The sequence below is a fragment of the Ambystoma mexicanum genome, chromosome 8 (assembly GCF_040938575.1).
Source record: "Ambystoma mexicanum isolate Mex_15411 chromosome 8, UKY_AmexF1_1, whole genome shotgun sequence".
Taxonomy (NCBI): Eukaryota; Metazoa; Chordata; class Amphibia; order Caudata; family Ambystomatidae; genus Ambystoma; species Ambystoma mexicanum.
Window position 1 is genome coordinate 1,481,545,967 of NC_090929.1, and position 17,271 is coordinate 1,481,563,237.

Sequence of the window (17,271 nt, forward strand, 5' to 3'; positions counted from 1 at the left end):
ATAAGGTTGGAAGAGTACCTGGCCATACCGAGAAATGACAACCTGCGATTTATCGCAAGGACTTGGAAAATCCAAAATGCTATTCACTAGCTCCACCTCCGTTCCGATACCACTCTCTTATATCTCATGTCCCAGATATTGAATCACGGTTCTGTGAAACGTATGCTTCTTCTTACTAAGTGTTAACCCATATTCCAGAAAAAGATCCCAAACTTTGTCCACAGTTTCTGCATACTAATATGATCTCTAACCATTTGGAAATCAATTTTTCTCATACCCGCCCTACAAAACAAAGAGGGCACACTCTAGTATTTGGCTTCCCACTCCTGATAATCTCAAATGGAGAAACTCCAGTTGTAGAATTGGGAGTTAGTTTAGTTTAGACGCTACCACAATATAATCAGCAGCCTTTCACCAGTCTTTGCCTTCAGCAATGGCACCTATGATACTGTCCTTGATAACATCCTGGAAACATAATACTCCTTGAACATCATGGAATAACTGGTACATCACTCATTGGAAAAACGATGCAGCAAACACTGGTATACGGTAACATTGAAATAAATCCTCTGGGGTAATAAACACAGTGATATTTCTGGAGTCTGGATGTAATACTACTTGATGGTATGCAGACCTTAGGTCCAGTGTACTCATAATCTAAGTACCTTTTATGGTAACCCAACATTTCTGTAATATTTGCCAAAGGATGTCTATCTGGTATGACACGATTAACTGACCCCAAATCAATAGATTTCCATTTGGTTTGTGAACAATTACAAGGGGAGCGACCCATTCAGAAGAGTCTGTCCTTTCTATCATTTCTTCAAGTTTTTTTTTTTTACAGCAAGCCTGAGATTTATAGTAACAGACCTTGCTTTCTGCACTACAGGAACATAATCTGACTTCATTCTTATCTTGTGCATGTAACCCTTCAAACATCCCAACTCTTCTCTAAAATCCTCATGACTTTCAGCAGCAATGAAAACACTCCCACAGTCATACTATCCACAGTATACACTGTCTCGTCAGCATTGGGATCTAGTTTTACATTCGATGAGACCAACTCAATAGGGGAAAACTTCCTTTATCTGAAACATACACTTTCCCTTTAGCAGACCTATCCTTAAACTGCATTATAGTACAGAACCAGCCCAGTAGATCCATGTGCTTCCCACCATATGCCACTGGTCTAATATCCACTTTATTCAGGGTACATTTCTCATGTAAACTGGTCTCGAAGAGTTTCTTTGGCACTAAAGTGTACTTGGCACCCGAGTCTATGACCATCTCAAAGTCCATGCCTTCTATTGTAATGGTAGTCATTGGTTTCTCACCATCTGCATCTTCATCTCGAGCATGGTTTACCCCACCTTCATCTACGACATAAATACACTCAAGCTCATCACACAATTCATCCACATACTCCACGGTTTCTTTCTGGGTCCTGCAATCATTGGTAAAATGACCCTTTGTGTTGCATTTTCTAAATAAAGCTTTGACCCCAACACATTTATCACTGTTAGCAAAATGATATATTCTGTTGCAACTGAAACACTTTTTCCTCTCTTCTTCATTCTTCTCTTTAACTATGACTCCTTTCTTTTTAACAGCAGGTTTCTTTTTATCTGACTTTGTAACCTGTACAACATAACACTTCCATCATTTGCACCTCTTCCCCTTTGTTCATATCAGAGGCTGTCCTTTTTTCCAATTCTCTGACGCACTTATGAGTGTGTTCAACTTCTTTCGCAAACCCTGACCACTTCCTCAAGGGAAGGGTTACTTTTAGACCATAAAGCCTCTCGAACTTTACTTTCAGTACCCTCCAACATGAACTGATCACAACGTCTCTCACTAAGTGTAAAACCAAATTTCACACGTGGTAGCTAAACCGCTCAAAGCCGCGATGTATTGCTCTACAGATTAATTCTATATCTGTTTCCTCTTCCCAAAGTGTTTGCTCTATAATACAATTCTGAGCATCTTCTCATAATGCTTGTCCATCATTAGGATGCACTTGTCATACTCGGATAAACCACTGGACTCACCTTCTGACAAAAGCAGTACATTCTCAAACTGTTCTTGCCCATAATTCCCTAAACAATGCAAGAGTACACATTTTTTTCTTCAGACCATGGACTGCCAGAACCTAGTGCTCAAAACGCTTCTTCCACCTTTCCCAAGGAATGTTGGGTTCACCTTGGGTCTCCAAAAAATAACTGGGTGTAGGTACACCCTGCAGTCTGTATGTTATGTACTATTTCCTTATGGAACATACAATATCGCAAAAGAAAGTATGCATACCCCATTCACTAGTGTGACACCTAAACCAATAACCCTCACTGTGACACAACAGACAGTGGGGTAAACTTGCATCACTACTATCACTGAAGCATTGGTGCAGAAATATACGAATATGACAGCTTTAGCAATTAACAAATTGCACCCATCATCGTTAAGAAATTTAAAACCAAAACGGCAGGGAGTTCATGGTTTTCTATGGACATTATCAAGCATAGGTAACAAAAAAAATTGCTAAAAACACAATGGAGGAAGGATCCATGTCCCAATTCTCTTGCCTCTTGTAAAGCCGCATCTGCGGACTACAAAAAGACTATTCTGGCTGCAAAAAAGGAAAATTATGCTAACAGAATCAGCAATGCTAAATCAGCCAAAAAATAATTGTTCTCCATTTTGAAGGAATTGGATGAAGAAAAAATGCAACACCAACACAGTCCCTCTTAGTAATCCTTGGTGTTAAGAAATTCAAGACAGCTTTTCTGCCAAAATAAAGATTCACCAGTCCACCATCGTCAGCCATAGGCTAGCAAAAGTCCATAGTAATGAGAGCATATCTATGAATTGGGCTCCAATAATTACTACCAGTGACTCTATTCCAGAATTCAGTCTGAGCTCTGTTACTCGAAAGTCCCCGACTGATATTGCGAACAGGCTTAAACCCACTACATATGCTGGTGATATATGCCCTGGGGTAATCATCAAAGACTTTCCACTAATCACCAAATTGTCAACTTGTCTATAACTAACTTGTGCGTTCCTGTTAGTCTTAAAGAGATCTGGTTTACCCTGGTCTTGAAAAAAACGACTCTTGAGTCCTGAGGCTGTGGGTAGTTGTTTGTTACTTGTTGAAAATTGTAAAGTTACTCACAGATTCAAGAACATGTGGAAAAGAACAATCTGCTTGGAACACGTAAGTGCGGCTATCGTGCAATGCATGGGACCGAAACAGCAATACTGGACCTGCGAGCGAATTTGGCAGAAATGGTTGGCAACTAAGATTGCACTCCTTATGTCGCTCAACATTTTGGCCACATTTGACTTGGTGAACCATGCTTTATTGCTAGAAAGGCTACATAAGATTATTAACTGCTCTGAGCCAACCATCAAATGGTTTGCATCATTCCTAGGCCCCAGATCAGCAAGAGTGGAAATGCGTGGTTTTCAGGCCCATCCAGAGCTACCATCTTGTGGAATCCCACAGGGCGTCTGTCTGTCACCCCTGTTGTTTAATGTTTACATGTGCCCTCTCTCTTTGACCAGCTAGACAGCATCGGCATCAAATATACTAACTATGCTAACGAGAACCAGCTAGTCTTTGAGCTCTCCGATGACTTTAAGACGGATTCCATTCTTATTAATGACACCTACAACATGATCACTGACTGGATGTCAGGCAACTCATTGGCACTGAACAAAGAAAAGACAGTTTATGATTGTAAGTTCTAGTCAAAGGATAAAAAGTTACATCCAGATATGGTAAAATGTTGTTCCACTAAGTCCATTTGTGAAAACATAAGGCATCACATCATCCCGGGTTCCAGACTGACAATGAAGCGACATGTAAGCTGTTCTGTTTTTTAGATGTTCTGTGCATACGTTAACAAGTTGCTTAGACAGATTAGTCAGTACCTGTCCTTTGAACATCTTTCTTCCATGGCTACAGCACTTGTTAACTCTCGGCTCGACTATTGTAATAGTCTCCTTGCAGGTACATCTATACATAATTTGAGATGTCTTCAAACAGCCCAGAATGGGGCTGTGAGAGCTGTCTGCAATCTTGGCCCACAAGATCATGTCTCGGAATCAAGCCGAGCGCTGTATTGGCTTCCAGTTAACCAAAGCATCTCACATAAAATACTCACTAGAACATATATGCATATATATACGCATATATGCAGCATATATGACTGACAAGGCTCCTAAGTAACTCAAGAACCGGTTGTGTAAGGCAGCAACCGGGCACATTCTTCGCTCTAGTAGGGTCAACAAACCTTTTGTACCAAGACGCAATTGAAGAATTTGGTGGCACCTGTTTTCAAGTGTTCACCCCAAATTTATGGAATTTTCTTTCCCAGATCTAGGGAACCTTCTGAGTCTCTCTAGTTTTAAGAGCACCCTAAAAACACATCTCTTTAATTTTAATAATTAGTTCTTTCTCTCTGTCCGTTCAACCCATGGCTCTGAGCTCCTTTCTCTCTCTGACCAGGTCTTGTCTTCATGCGCACTGAAGCATTGGGGGGTTTGCGTAATACAAAAATGAAATAATAATAATAATGCAATTTAAACCGCAGGTTTTAAGCCACAGACGTTACAGTCTACATGTTTTGAAATGTTTGAAATTCTGCGAACAATCTTCATTCACACGATGCACACTGCAAGTTAATATGCTTCATTCTGTTGACCAGTGTGCTTGCAGATGCCTTCAATCACTGTATAATGTAATGTCTTTCACTAAACCAGCAAAAATGAAGTCTCTAGTTGATGAAGCAGTGTTCCTCACCCTGCAAAAAGAAACATCCTGCTGACGTTTCCAGTCTTGCCAAGGTTAAAAGCACTGCATTCTCCCAATCTGAAAGCGCAACATGCAGACTGCTACATAAACACACAGCACGTTGCCCCGCTCCGCACCGGCATAATGTTAAAAGCACTAGTTATGTAAACAAAGATGGCCACCAGAGGGTGCTTTCCCGACACACAGCAGAGGTCCCTGATGTAACCGCTGCATTGTCATGGCAACCTTTACAGTACGAAGCCACGCCACTGCTTAAAAGAGTTGCATGGTCGCTGTGGCAACCCCACAGGTCACTGAAATGTTGCTGCATGCACAAACGGCCCCCCACAAGCACCTTTCTTTGGGGGACTTCTTGACCGAGACAGGGAATCCACAAACAATACTTTACTAGACCGCTGCACACCTTTACTCCTATCGGATTGTATCTCGAGCAGCCCGATGCAAGGATCGCACAACAGCAGTTTGGTTGTCGCCACAGCCTTCTTCCTCAGAGCCAGTACTCAGTGGGGCTCCAGTATTGTCCAGCCCATCGCCTTGGAAAAGATGCAGACACACAGGAAAGTTCTTATTTTATTAAAAGCAGCAAGTATGCCCCACTGGCTTCTTCACACCTTTACTTCTTCAGTTTGCTCTTCCCTTCAAACATACATTCTAAATGGAAGATGCACGATCACATAGTTCTACTGCAGCATTCTGCATGATCAGCATGCAGAATGCTGCAGTACATTAAAAGAAACCGACACCTGCACTACCCCGAACCCTCCCACCATGTTCTCTTACTCGGAGTGCGGCGAAGCGGCATGCGTTTACTTGCGATATTAGCCTTCGTCATAGCTTCATTCTTAAATCAAACTGTGTCAATTACCTGTTTACAGCTATGTTTGACGTTTCTCCACCAGTGGGACATCTCGTCCCGTAAACCTTCAAAATCTTAACGTTTCAAGGGCAGGTTGGCTAAAGACCACTGCCTTCCCTCCAACAGCATTTAAAATGATTGTACAGTTGTTTAGTATTCCAGCTCTCTTTCTAAAGGGAGTCTGAACTTCAGCATTTACACTATAGTGGGTTTTTCTCAACATTGATTAGGTTTTTTTCTTAGTTTAGTTTATTATTTATATAGCGCACCATACTCTGGGGCATCAGGGCGCAAACAGACAAAAATATGCTCAACTTAGTTACAAGTACATGATAAGTAGGAAAATACAGACATCAACGATGTTACAATTGGCAGGTATGTACAAGGCAGGGTCGGGGTCAAGGAACAATGAGTTAACAGGGTGCATGTTTCCTGCATAGTCATAGGGTTATAATATACAGTTATTTACGGTGTGACATATCGGGTCAAGTGGCACCAGTGTCATAGTGATGTGATGCGCACGGAAATTCAATCACATAGTAAGTAAGCTCCAGGAGCAGAGGGTGGGTGTCAAGGGAGGTGCATCTAAAGGGTCATGCAGGTTAGAGTAGTTAGATGTCATTAGCTCTCAGCCACCTGGTCAGGTTCTGTCTGAACTTGGCGAAGGGCTGATGTTCTCTGATGCCATGGGGGAGGGAGTTCCACAACTGCGCAGCCTTGACTGGGAAGCCATGTACTCCTATGGTGGAGAGTTTGAAGCGCGGACTTGGAGGCAGTTTGCATTGGCTGTTCTTGTTGGTCTGGATGAGGTACTTTTACATAACCAGTCCATGAGGTAGGCTGGTGCTTTATTGTTGAGGCACTTGTGGGTGAGCGAGGCGATCTTAAGTTGAATTTTATCAAAAGTGGATAGCCATTTGTATTCTCTTCTTACAGAGGATATATGCTCCTTTCTGTTAATCTTGAGTGCTGCTCTCAAGGCATTGTTCTGGAGGACTTGAATTATGTGAATGGTCTGTTTATTTGCCCCAATGTAGAGTCTGTTACAATAATCCAATTTGGATAGTATAAGGGCTCTGGCAAGTGTAATGCAGCTGTCTGTGTAGAGGAATTGTTTACTAGCTCTAGTTTGCATGTTTATGCCGTAGCAGAGGCTATAGAGTTAACTTGTTTAGCAAAGTTCACAGTGGGGTCTAGGTAAAATCCTAGGGTTTTCACTTCGTTAGCTACTTTTATGTTGTTCCCATCAATAATGAAGTTGGCATAGTCAGGGCTGAGTTTGGATATATAGGTTGGGGTGCCTAGGATGATAAGCTCAGTTTTATCATTGTTCAGGCATAGGCCGTGGGTGGCCATCCATGCCTGAACGATGCTATAGATTCTATTCACTAGAGCCAGATCCTTGGCGTAAACCCCTGAAAGCGGGAGGAGGATCTGGGTACCGTCTGTAGTTAGTGTAGGCGATACCCAGATGATCCATTGCGTCAAAGAGGGGCTTTGTGAAAACATTGTAGAGGGTAGGTGACACACAAGATCCTTGTGGTACACCGCAGGTTATAGGGATCGGATCTGCTGAGGCTGATGGAGAGAAGACTCTCATAGTCCGGTTACTCAGGAATGACTTGATCCATGTTATAGCCTCTTTTGAGAAATGGGCTGCAGAGTCTAGGTGGCTACATATAAGACTGTATGGTCAACTAAGTCGAATGCAGCGGATAGGTCCAGAAGGAGGAGTAGGGCTGCTTGGCCATTGTCTCTGCATTCGTCTATTTGGGCCTTTAGATCTATTAGAGCTGTCTCAGTCCCATGTTGCGGGCGGAATCCTGATTGGCGGGTTCCGAGTAGGTGGTTGGATTCTAGGAAGTTTTGTATTTGCATGTAAGCCACTTTGTCTAGAATTTTTAGAAGAAAGGGCACAGTCGTGATGGCCCTGAAGTTTGCGGGAATGGCAGGGTCGAGGGTTTGTTTCTTTAATAGTGGCAATACCCAGGACTCTTAAGTTATTTGGTACCGTGCCTCCATGCCTGTGGTAAAGGAGGAGTTGATGAGTTTGGTTATAAATGGCGATAGTTCTCTCACAGCATCCTTGATAAGTTGTGCTGGGCATTGGTCGCCTTTACAGTTGGACGGTTTAAGTCCCAGAATGACCTTTTTTACCTCAATGGTCGATACCTTAGAGAAGCAGAATCGGACTTCTTGATTAGGCTGTGGTGGTGGCGCTGAGCTCTGCGGGATGTGAGGCGTTAGAGATGCGTTTTTGAGAGCAATTTTAGTTTGTAAATTAGCTACTTTATTTGTTAAGGCAAGTTGTATACTAGAGCACCATTCTTTGTCCTTGGTGCAGTTTTCTTGAGGCACAATAGGAGTTACCAATTCTTTCAGAATGCTGAACAATTCTCAGACACTAGATTTCGATTGAGATATTCTGGTATATAAGTTTCCTGTTTGGCTAAAAGTATTTCTTTCTTGTATTGGGAGGAGGCTTTGGAAAGGTTACATTTATTTTCGACTGATGGGGAGAGTCTCCAAATGGTTTCAAGTTTTCTTTTAGTCAGCCTAAGAATTTTTAGATGAGGAGTGAACCATGAGTTGAGATGCTTTTTCGGTTTGCTGTTCCTTAATTTGAGTGGAGCTATGTGGTCGAGGGATGAGTTTATAGCTTCATTATACTGTTCAACTAACACATTAGGATCCATGTCTGGGAATGAGTTCAGTTTAGGTATTATGACAGGCATCAATTTTTCCGCTGTCATGAGTTTTTTGTTCCTCGTGGGCAAGGGTGGGGCAAGTGAGGACTGGGCAGTAGCAGTAGCAGAGTTAGTCCTAACTGTGAATAATAGCAGGTGGTGGTCAGTCCAAATCTGAGGTACAGAATCCGTGATATTTACTTCACAGTTGTGTTCTGCTATCCAATCAAGGATACAACCTTTATTGTGGGTGGGTAAGTTAACTTTCTGGGAGAATCCCAGCTCTTTCAGAGTCAGGGCAATCGCTGTAGATTGGATATCCTTAGTGTCATTATAGCCTAAATTAAAGTCACCTAGCACTATTGTTTGGGATGTATTTTTTAGGTTATTGGACAGGGATGTAGAAATGTCCTCAGCGAAGGTTCCAATAGGACCTGGTGGTCTGTAGATAAAGATGATGTTTAGTGTTTGGGAGTTAGTGATGGCTATTTTGCATATTGGGGGTTGTGATAATTCTCATGTCTAGGCTGATCTTAGCTATGATTGCTAGGCCTCCACCTCGGGAAGTGTGTCTGTCAGCTCGTAGAATTGTATAGTTGTCTGGGACGGTTAATGAGAGGGCAGGGCCTGTCGCGTCATGTAGCCAGGATTCTGAGATGGCCAGGAAGTCTAGGCTGTCTGTAAGAATGATATATGATATCTCTGTTGCATGTGCGACTAGAGACCTAGCGTTTATAAGCGCTCCCTTGAGATGAGGTTTGTGGCTTTCTAAGTTAGGGCAGGTAGTATTATGTCTATCTTTAGCGGTCTGTTTGGTGCCATTTAGTATGGGTCTTTTGGGATTGGAATATTCGCTGGTGGGTTCTACAGTTACCTTCAAGGGTAACTGTTTTTTTGGGAGATTTAGTAGTTCATTTTTCTTAGCTAGTAGCTCATGCAGTTTGGACAGGCGAGCGCATAATCTTAGGTTTCTGTCTACAGTATTACATGGCCTTTGTATGGTAGTACTATCTTGATACTGGTTCATTTTAAGTCCTGTATTAGGTTGTTGTGTGTCGAGCATGATGGGGTAGGCGAGATGGGTGGGAGAGGACGAGGCGCAGAGGCTCAAAGTGTTAGCTTTGGTGGCCAAGCTAAGTGTTTGTACTACTAGTATGATGGAGAAGGTAATGAACAGTGGCAGCCAAGGTGACCTGTAAAGGGCGGCTGTGGTACGTTTACCTAGACCTTAGCATGTACATGCTAAGTGGCTGAGTAGAGGCAGGCTAAGTGTGATTATCAGGCTAGGTGCAATTTCAGTTGTGGGAATACAATTTAAAATTGCTAAGTACAGGCAGGCTAAATGCGACTATCAGGCTGGGTGCAATTTCAGTTGTCGGAATACAATTTAAAATGGCTAAATACAGGCAGGCTAGATGTGACTATCAGATGCGACTATCAGACAATTTAAAATGGCTAAGTACAGGCAGGCTAAATGCGACTATCAGGCTAGGAGCAGTTTCAGATAGCAAGACATAGATAGGTTAGGTCCAGTTAATGGGCTAGGTGCAATTTTGTAAATCAGAGTGCAGATAGGCTGTAATTATGCTATTAGCGGGCTGAATGCAGTAACAGACAGGCTAGATACAGTTAGCAATTTCAATTAGCAGGCTCGCATAAGCAGGAGTCAAGTTTAAGACCTCTTCTCTCTTAGGTGTGACCATAGTACAATATTCAACAATCAAACAATGTAAGGTATGAGTTAGACGTGCATTTTTCTTAGGATTTGCTCACTCTTAATCATCTACAACGTTGTTTTACCTGCCAAGCTTGGATATCCCTGCACCCCAGGCATATGAGTGGGGAAATGCGGTGTGGAATTGGTGCAAATAAGCACCATCCAACACAAGTTAATAGGACAAGAGAGTCATATAAAATACTACAAAAGAGCAGCATGCTCATCTAGTGTTCCGATATCTACGGGTGTCCCATTATTGAGATCATACGTATTGACCGGCTTTCCTCTTGCTGTGCCATACCTCTCGATGCCATTTGGTGCTCTTCGGCTTGTTCCATTACTCTGATGGAGTGCCCACTACTTGCATTCACATATGTTACATTTAGGTTGCACTTGCACTTCATCGTCCAGGGTAGAGCAATTTAATCAGAGTATTGCTATAAGCAATCTCTTTGCGAGTAGGAGCCTGTCAGTCGATGTTTCTCGGGTGCCATTCATCCATTGATGCCTGCCTCTATCTCTCAGCTAGAGTAGCAACCAAGATGTTTATGTGCTTAATAAGCTATGCAAAAAAGAACAAAAAAAAAAAAAAGGTCCAATTGACATACGAAAATAATTGAAAAACGAAATCCATCCAGCAGTTACTCTGGTGATCAGAGAGCAACACCGTTAGTTTGGGCTATTAGGTGTCGATTGCGACAGCTATAATCCAATACTATTGAATTTACAAATAGGGAGAAATGGCACACGAGGAGGGACACTTACCCTCTAGGTGTTTGGTTATTTGCCCACTCATTGACTGCCCATTGCCATGCTAATCCCTATGGACGTTACCATCAAGCATTGCACTGTTTTCTCAAAGCAGTCTACTCAGAGTTCATGACTTAATTGGAGTTGTAAACCCTATTAAGATGTAATACAAATGTCAACCACGTCTGCCTTCAGCCACTCGATTTATAAGCTCTACACCTGTCCTATCCTCCACTGAAGTCCTTTTAAAAGGAAGCATTGCCAAAGCCAGCAGTTTTGGCTTCTGCGGAAGTATTAGGCATTTGCCAGGCACTGCTATTACATGCCCAGGTACTCGTACCATTTTGCACCTGCTACCGTCAATGGCCAATTAATACCACTACAGCTGTGCCTAGCAAGTGCCTTTCCCAAGCCTACACAAAAGCCCAAACTGTTGGCATTGCCAATGATTGTTTGATTTACAATTCAATTCCATCCCTGTTTGAGGGCTGAAAATAGTTTAACTTCAGCAAAGGATCGTACCATTACTGTGGCATGTACACTAATGTGCAGACCGGATACCTCCTTTCAATTTCTCCTAAGCCCTTTACTGGCATCTGGCTAACAGCGCCAAGACACCTCTGGGTAATAGCCGCGCTATGCCAAGCTATGATAACATAACACTGCACCACCACCACTAGCCTCTCTGAAGCAATGGCATGTTGTTAGACTGACTCCAACCGAGTCACAGTGCCCCAAAACTCACAACCCTAAAAGCTGTCAAGATGCTTGCAAGTGCCGCTGCCCATGTTAGACTCATCCCTTTCCTCACTGGGTGTAGAGAAGCACAATCATCTGCTATTTGACCCCGGCCTTGCCACACCAGACTGCACGAGCCAAACAACAGATAACTGGCTGTAGCCCCTCCCTACGGACCTGCTAGAGGAATAAGCCCGATATGTGGATGACAATCCCCCTACCAAGCCCGCCAGTCATGTGAGGTGCAGTTCTGCTGAAGGATGTATGACACTATCCCATCCCTTCATGTCTTCCTGAGAGCATCCCAATAGTGCCCCCACATAGCTGTGTGTGCCATTCAAACCTTGAAGACTCCAATATTAAGGGAATGTGAGATCTAAGGTGCACGCCTCCCTGAAGAAACTACAGATCAGGAAAGAAGAAAGGCACAGATAAGGAATTCAAAAATGGATTGGTTAAGTTGTATTGTTTTCCGAAAAGCTTCATTCCATCTCTACCTAAAGAAGTGACCACAAAAACGTTCAAATAAATGTCTTTCTTAGTCTAATTAAAGTATCAACTTATTTTCTTTGGTGAGACAGAATTGGGTTTCTTTTCAGGCATTAAAGTCTGCTACATGTTACATGTCATTCACGGAAACTTTCATGTGATTTATGGAAACTTTCGAGGAAATCTGTATTTTGGGACGGACTGCGTTATAACCGGATCGTTTTTTTTGCTGGCATGCTTTAACGCGAGAAGTTTGGGACTTCGTTTTGGAATCTATACACTGTGACTCACAACTTGTCAATGGGTAATTTAGGCCCAGCCTTGAAAAGGACAAAAAACAGTCCAAAAATGTGTTTGCTTTTTATGTGCCATTTTGTTCATTAAATATTATAGTTTGACTTTTTCATGAACCATTGGAGTGATTCAACTGTGGTTATTTATGGGTTGCACATGATTCAATAGGGCAGCGCGCCACCTGTAGACACATCCCAGTTCCCATTTGAGTGTGTAGGTTCTGGATTCATCTACTGTGTCTCAGGAGTGCGGCAGCCCACCCCACAACATCTCTCCATATTAAACTGCCTCAGCGCTCAATACCTGGCAATCCGGCATTAACTTGTTGCTAATGGGTCCTATTCATTTTCAAGTTTTGTCATGTTTTGAATGCCTGTTACATACTTTTTACGCTCTCTTGGAGAGGCAAATCACTTTTACACTTGTAATGTAAAATTGAAACGTACACTCTAATTACAACATGAGGAGTATGCAAGGTCTAGTTTACATCCGTTCAACCTTAACTTGCAGTTAATGGGGTATATATTACTATAAATAGTGGCAGCAGAACCCATAATCAAGGGCAAGTGTTACAGCCTCTTTCCAATCTTCAAGACTGCAATTAAAACAGCCACAACCTGACTCTTCAGGAAGTGCAAGCACTGCTAAAAAGTGAATTACATATGCAATTGAAATAGAAACTCAGCAAAACTTGTCACTGTAGTGATAATCCACATAGGCATTTCATTTTATGTAGCGCTTCATGCATGGTTCGGCCAACTTCTAGGCACTGTGATTATTATACCTCAGTCGGTAGTTTACCAACCTCTGAAGGATGTTAGCCGCTAACACAGCTCAGACGGTTGATCACTCGCTGTTGCCATCTGTGCGTGATTTGCAGTTTGTAGGTTTGAATCCTGGCAAGGCCAACTCGGCCTTTCATACAGTTTGTAGGTTTGAATCCTGGCAAGGCCAACTCAGCCTTTCATCCATCCGAGGTCTATAAATGAGTACCAACTTCGGTTGTGTGATCATTTTATGTAAATATGTTTAGTGCTTAGCCACAAGCACAATATAAATAACAAATCATTAACTCTGTCCAGCCAAAATTTGACCATGAGAATCGGTATAGAATTTAGCATTGCGTCCTTACGTATCATAACATTGGCATACCATTAGGTAGTAGTAGTTCCAGGAAATGAGGACTTTCATTAAATATTAAAGACAATTATATCGAACCTCAAAACAAACACAATGCATGTTTGCTTTATTGTGTAATTGGCTAGGTTTTTTGGGTTTAAAATATATACAGAAGATCAAATGGTCAGACCTTAGAGAAATAATAGGCTTATCGAGTGACTTTTGTATTAGATTAACATCCCCTTCTGCAACATGTTTTAAGAAGTGAAGCAGCTGTACAGCGGCTAGGAATTTGTATAGAAATAATTTGGTTTATTTCTAAGGCTCAATTCCTTCCAATTATGGTTTATTGAATTCCTACTATGCAGATCTTTTCTAAAACGAGTTAGCAAACAGTCAAAATACACAGGCTATCAATGTTATATTAGTTCTATCTGAGGATTGTGCATTGCTGCTGCAATTAACTGTTCCTGTTCTGTGTGGATCCCCCACTGCTCTATCAGTGATGTACATGCAGGGCATGTTCTTTGGACTGCTGAGGCATATGATGTTCCAGTTGTGAGTGCAGCTTGCACTGCTGTGGTGAGGCCCTTCGTTTACCTCTTCAGTGTGGGGGGTTTGCAACGCTCCATCCCATTCAGTTCTTTCTCGATGCAAGTGCAACATCTACTGTTATGATCCATAATTTATCTGTTCCAAGTGTGGTAATCTTGCATTGTTGAAACTCACAACGTCCGTGTTCTATGTGAGGAAAGCGTGATCTACTGACATCCATGCAATACCTTCTCTATATTCGGAGTGGAGTGTGCACTACCAGAGCTATGTTACACCTGTTGTATATGAGAGGAGCTTCTACCGCGCAGACACATTCCTAATTGGTTCTTTGTGTGGGAATCTTCTACCCTTGCTTTACACTGCACCGACTTCCACCTGTTCTACATGATTAAAGCTTGCATTCGGGTTGCCTCGCCTTTTTCTGTTTGTGTAGAGGAAGCCTGCACGGTTTTTACTCACGCTGTCCTGCTCGCTGTGAGTGAATTGTTAAAAAGCTTAAAGGATAGTTCCGGGACTTTTTTTTTATTGTCCCTACGGGTCGGCCATGTGTTTGTAAGCATAAATCGGTAAATCGTAGGAAACTTTCCTATGGACCTTACCCGACTTTTCGCCCATTATCGCACTCGAAATCAGCCTCCATTTTGTGATAATCCTATCATTCCGCCGCATCAACCTGGCTCACCTGCCTTTGCGGCACTAAATCAAATCCCCCGCCCCTGAGCCTGACATCAGCAGACGCGTACTGCCCATTTCAAGCACGTCTCGTGTCAACAATCGCTGCGCCTCAGCTATTGACGTGTTGCCATGGAAATGGCAGGACGCCTCTTTCCCCAATAAGTATAAACAGACCGTTTCACAACACACAGCAGCAGATTTTCGATTCCATTCCTCTCTCTGTGTTACTTTGAGTATTCTGTGACTCGTTTCAGTGCTCTGGTCAGCTACCTTCGCCGCTTGTAGCCCGTGTGAACACCTGTACCATCTCTGTAAATTATTTTACTATCTTTACCGCACAATGGCCACAATAATGCCGTATATGTACGAGCCCGAGTACACCGAGGAAGAACTACTGGAAAGTCAAGCACGCGAAAACGATGGGGATTCGGACGGCAGTTGGGAGGACCAGTCAACGGATGAAGAGCCTGGACCATGTCGCATGGACGGCGTCTCCACCTGGTGCACGTGCAATCGGTGCGAGCTAATGCCAACTGAGGAGGAGAACTGCTGCTGCCGTGAAAATTCCGGGTGCTTGGCCTACATTTCGGAAAGCGAGCAAAGTCTGCAGGAAGGCGAGCAAAGTCCGCAATGCATCACCGAGCTGCCAGAGTTCAGGGAAGCCTGCCTCTCACGCACCGTGTTGAGGATGATGATGGTGCTTATGCACGAACTTCGCGGCACTGTTCGTCCGCGTAATCCGAGTAACGAGTAAGTATACTCTGTTTGTGATGTCAGTGATGCCACCACTATTTCATGGTCGTCTCCCACATATAAAATTACATTTACATATCATTCGAACGCATGTAAATTTGTTCCATATAGTGCATTTTCTAGATATAATTTTTTTCTAAGAAAAATGACATGTGTTACCTGAATCGACATTGATAAGAAAGTTTGGTCAGTTTAATACAGTTTGCATCTTTTTTTTTCACAGGTGGTACAGGCTGGTGGCCTATCGTTGCTTCACTTGGTGGCTTCACGGGAGGCTCGGACACCGTGTTCGGAGAGTAATACCTGCCTGTGCGGTACTTGCCATTAGACAACATTTCCCCAGTGACAGTGGACAATACCGCGGATTTTCCCTCGATGTGCTGCAACCTCAACTTTACAATGTGTAATGTTTATTATTTATGTTTAATTAAAATCTAAAATAAAGCCCAACATATATTTTAACAATGGTTGTTTTGATTTTTTAAATGAATCTAGTGTATATTCTCCTGGGAGGGTGAGGTATTTATAAACTCACCCCCCTGCATTCCATGTAGTAGATCCTGCAGCCATCCTCTTACATTCAGTTAGATGGCCTCTCCTTGGTGAGGCCCTGCGGCAAACTGGTCTTGTCTGCACGACCACCGCCCCGATCCACCCCCCGCCCTATCAAAGGCAGTTCGCACCGGGGTACTTGTGCTGGCAAGTGGAGCTGTCAGGGAGCGATAAAGGCCAAGAGGTGCCAAAGACCATGTACACTTCAAAGTGGTCTATAGAGCATGGGTTGTTGTTCCCATGTCTACCTACAGACCCCGTGTCTCCTGCCAAGCATCCCCCCTCACGCTGGACGGCCCCCTGCAATCCACATAAGTGTGTCTCCATTCACGAGTCTTCCTGTGTCTTGTATGCACGACCACCGCCCCGATCCACCCCCCGCCCTATCAAAGGCAGTTCGCACCGGGGTACTTGTGCTGGCAAGTGGAGCTGTCAGGGAGCGATAAAGGCCAAGAGGTGCCAAAGACCATGTACACTTCAAAGTGGTCTATAGAGCATGGGTTGTTGTTCCCATGTCTACCTACAGACCCCGTGTCTCCTGCCAAGCATCCCCCCTCACGCTGGACGGCCCCCTGCAATCCACATAAGTGTGTCTCCATTCACGAGTCTTCCTGTGTCTTGTCTGCACGACCACCGCCCCGATCCACCCCCCGCCCTATCAAAGGCAGTTCGCACCGGGGTACTTGTGCTGGCAAGTGGAGCTGTCAGGGAGCGATAAAGGCCAAGAGGTGCCAAAGACCATGTACACTTCAAAGTGGTCTATAGAGCATGGGTTGTTGTTCACATGTCTACCTACAGACCCCGTGTCTCCTGCCAAGCATCCCCCCTCACGCTGGACGGCCCCCTGCAGACCGCATAATGCCACGACATATACACGTCATTCATTCACAAACACACCCCTGTTTCGAATTCTTTATAACCCACTTCATATTTCTAATGAGAACTTCTTTGCGCTTTGCTAGTCAACCCGTGAAGGTGCTGGTTATCTGCTCTTCGTCTCTGTGAACTTCCGTGACCACTTTGAGCAAACTCGTCAGTTTGCAACCTGTGAACTGCTCCCTGTTCTACGACAAGAAACTACTCTGATCCCTGCATCTAACTGTTTGTTCGTCAAGGTAAGTCCATGTACCATAATCATTTTGCGTCCAATTTTTTAATTTATATCTATTTGCTAGTAGTCATCAAATTGCATCCATGTTTTCTTTTCGTTCACGACAGTACATGCAAGGAACTAGTCACATGTTCTGAGTTTAGTCAAATTACTTTTTCTATT

General features: G+C 43.3%; 1 protein-coding gene across 5 annotated transcripts in view; it reads right to left on the bottom strand.

Moving 5' to 3' along the window:
* The window catches only part of SFXN3 (sideroflexin 3), a 163,408-nt gene that overhangs the window by 95,174 nt on the left and 50,963 nt on the right, over nucleotides 1-17,271 (bottom strand). Inside the window, exon 1 of one of the 5 annotated variants that reach the window (XM_069611654.1) lies at nucleotides 5,217-5,333. The exons of the other annotated variants lie outside the window; for them this stretch is intronic. The gene's annotated coding sequence lies outside the window, so the exon portion shown is untranslated. Of the gene's footprint in view, nucleotides 1-5,216; nucleotides 5,334-17,271 lie in introns of those variants that run through there. 5 annotated transcript variants of the gene reach the window in all.